At 36.4% G+C, this 3,797-nt stretch overlaps 1 long non-coding RNA gene across 1 annotated transcript in view; it reads left to right on the forward strand.

The window, feature by feature from the left end:
- Positions 1–3,797, forward strand: part of LOC119872271 — a 40,343-nt gene that overhangs the window by 21,302 nt on the left and 15,244 nt on the right. The window lies entirely within an intron of this gene.

Below are 3,797 nucleotides of genomic sequence, written 5' to 3' on the forward strand. Positions count from 1 at the left end.
CCCAGTCAGCCCCTTAGTTTTGACAGCGTACTTGATTCTCTAAGAAATGTCGGAGGACATAAAACAGTCTGTACCTTTCAAAAATTTATAATCTGAGTACAGGAAATCAAGAAAATGGTCATTTGAATTAGACTGATGAGGAAAGGTTTGGCAGAAGGAGGAATGTGACTTCTGACTGCCTATCAAGAACACATTTGGGATATGCAGAGAGGGAGAGGAAGCGCAGGTTACGGCAACTCAAAGCCAAAGAACTCTTTAGGGCTCTTTTGAACCTACAGCTTGACGTCAAAATATTGCTTTCATTTAAATTACATATTTTTTGGGGGTGGGCACATTCTATTCAAAAGAGCTATGTAAAAAGGAAGGAGGCATTTCATTTTTATGTCACTCCCTACCAAATAAATTGTAACAAACTAAGGAGAAGAGGCAACCTTATAAGAGAGGTTTTTGGCTTAGTATCTTGCCAGAAAGGCAAATTAATTAAATATAACTTAAATGTATTCACTTAGCAAATATTTATTGAGCACTTGCTCAGTAAATGCCAGGCTTAGTTGTCACACAACATAGGAACAAATAAGAAAGATGGTTCCTCACACACAACAAACAGATGCAAGATGCTGTTTATTTTTAGACATAAAATTGACAAGTTTTGATTTTATGAGGAGTACCCATTTCACATGGCCATTTATCTGTGGGGTTTCAAAATAAGAAATTAAAATGACAGGACACTCACAACACCAGGCATTCATTTCACAAACCTTGGGGGAAAAGTGTAAAGATGCATTGCTAATACTTGTCTAAAGATTACTCATATGTATAGATACAGTGGGGCTGGTTTTGTTTTTAATCAGAATATTGAGTGCTGAATATAATTCAGCAACATGCCACAAGAAATAAAGCAACTTCTGCGTAAAAAGCATTAAGGCAGTTAGAAAAATTTGGAGGTGGCTGGATTCCCCACCACCCTGCTCCTTTTGCTTATGGACAGAGCTAAAATAACAAAGCGAGGCTACACAGCCATATATCTGCTTCTGATTTACTTAGTCTTGTACGGGTTGGAACCATTTCTAATCTTCAGAGAAGTTAGAGAAGGTATTTATACAAAGGATGAATACATATTTAAATATACACCTATAAAAACATACCATCAGTAGAATGTAGGTAAGGAATACATATACAAATCATGGTTAAAAAGAAATTATCAGGTGATGGGGACCTGGATGGCCCAGTCGGCTGAGTGACTGACTCTTATTTTGGCTCAGATCATGTTCTCAGGATAGTGACATGGAGCCCCACATTGGGCTCTGGGCTCAGCATGGAGTCTGCTTGGGTTTCTCTCTTTCTGCCACCCCCTCACATATGCTAAAATAATTTTTTTTTTAAGATTTTATTTACTTACTCATGGGAGACACAGAGAAGCAGAGACAGAGGCAGAGGGAGAAGCAGGCTCTCAGTGGGGAGCCCGATGTCAAACTCGATCACAGGACTTGGGATCACACCAAGCTGAAGGCAGATACTCAACCACTGAGCCACCCAGGCGTCTCTCTAAAATAGGTCTTAAAAAATAATCAAGTGGCGTTTCCATTTTCTGATCTGTGAAACTCATTCCCCAGCTGACATGTTATTACTGATTTCAGGATCTCTAAAGCCCATCCCCCTTGATTCATCTTGGTTTCCTACTAGAAGGAGTGATACTCGCCTTCTCTAAATCTAGACTTAGAGATGAATCTAGAAGTTATTCTCTATTTTCCTTTATATGATGGTATTAAAACTAGTGCTAACCCTGTTACTTTCCTCAAAGAATTGCTTCAGTAGGGTCTAAGGTGGAATCCACTTAAGGGCTGGGATGGTGTATTAAATTTGAAAGGGCATTTTGCGCATGATGCATGTTTAAATCAGAACTCTAAACCACTTACAACTTTTTCTAGTCATCTTCCTTGCCTTGCAAAAGCTATGTACACACTCACCCCATAACATTTTTGCTTATCCTTTTGAATTCTTTTCCAGACATTATTTTGTTAATTTTTTAAAGGATTCAAAACAGTGGTCAAAGGCAACTTTATTCTTTTAATTGATTTTCTTCTACTGAAGAAAAAACTTTAGCAGGTCACATCAAGCTTAAACTATTTTGCTATCACTTTTCTGACTTCATTTTTATAATCTTCTCACCCAACCTGTAACTGCTTTCCTAAGATCACAGCCTTTTCATTTCAGATATCTAAAATGTCATTATTTAGTAAATACTTGCCTTAGCACTGACCTTTGTGGTTACTTTGTTGAAAACCTTACTGTAATTTGACACAACATTAAGTACTTCTGATTACTTATCTACTACATGGGTGATAATATCCCCCTTTCAAGAAAGAAGACAGTTCAAACACAAAATTTGACAAAATTAGGAAATGGCAACCTCGGTTCTAAGAACAAAGGAAAAAATCTGAATGGGGAGTTGACATTTCTGCCTTGTGTTAGGTAGTGTTCTTTAAAGACCACAGACAGCACGCACAATGTAGGCGGAAACAATACATCTGCAGACACTGGCAGACAGCATTACCCGCCAAATTTGGCCACAGTTTCTTAAGATAAATAACTTTTCAGTGACGCGCAGGGCTGAAATTACATAAACAGCAGAAATTACTAAGACCTAAGCCTACATGTCTTGTGGGTTTCAAGACTTTACGCAATCGATATTCTGACATCTGTAACACCATTTTGTCCCTAAAATGCTGATGCCAGAAACAAGAGATTAACATCACTTGATGACTTTCGTTTAGATTTTGAGACAAATTAAGTTTAATTCTTTGGAATAATCATTCTTGAGCCACATTTTTATTTAGGTCATTAAGACAACCATAATCATTTCCATATAAGGAAAAGTTTCATTAAAAATGCTACAGAGCTGCAGCCTGTTTCAAAAACCAATACTTGTAGCTTGTTATATTAATAGTCCTAAATGTCTAAGGCTTATTAAATGAAAACACCCTTAACAGTTTTATCTCAAGAGTCTGAGCAATAAGAATTTTAAAAAGCTGACAATGAAAAATAGCTGAATATTCTGGGAACTTCCATAATAATAGGAAATGGCATTAACTAGTTACCTTCTTAATCTTTCCCTAAAAATGACTTTTTTAACTAATTAAAAAATTTTAGGGCAATATCTGCCATTAAAAAATGGTGTTTAGAAGGCTGAAAGACTTAAAGAATATGCCTATGGAAGCTTCTTGCTAATTTCTATCTATATAGCACCCAACACTGACTCAACATTCTTTAGGGAGATCGAAATTCCCTGAGAACTAATTTACAACCCTGAATATCTTTTAAAACATGGGCTCCCTTTACCTTCCTCCTCCCCTTGCGTATCAGCCAAGTTCTGTTCTAACAGTGATATTAATAAAAAGTTCAAACAACCACCCCGAACACTAAACTTTCTTAGAGAAGGTCTCCTGCCCTCTACTTTTGGTAGTTAAATTTTTCTTCCTATTACTTTTCTTAGAATTTGTTAACTTGATTGTGAAATCACACCAAGAAATTTTTTTAGTTAAGTAAATACTTCTGATTACTGAGATGAGTTACTGCTTTACTATTTGTTGCAATTTTCCTATAAATGGGTCAATGAGCACCTTTTCTATAAAAGAAATCAACCTCCATCTTTCATATATTAGTTGAGCCAGGTCAATTTTTTTTAATCTACTGCCTACTATTTGCTGGAGAGAGCACTCCTCAAACTCAGAAGGAAAATATTTCCAGTGATCAATACTTTTTCTTAAAAGGGTATTTTTCAAATGAGTAGCTGGACA

This window comes from Canis lupus, chromosome 6, assembly GCF_011100685.1.
Source record: "Canis lupus familiaris isolate Mischka breed German Shepherd chromosome 6, alternate assembly UU_Cfam_GSD_1.0, whole genome shotgun sequence".
Lineage (NCBI taxonomy): Eukaryota > Metazoa > Chordata > Mammalia > Carnivora > Canidae > Canis > Canis lupus.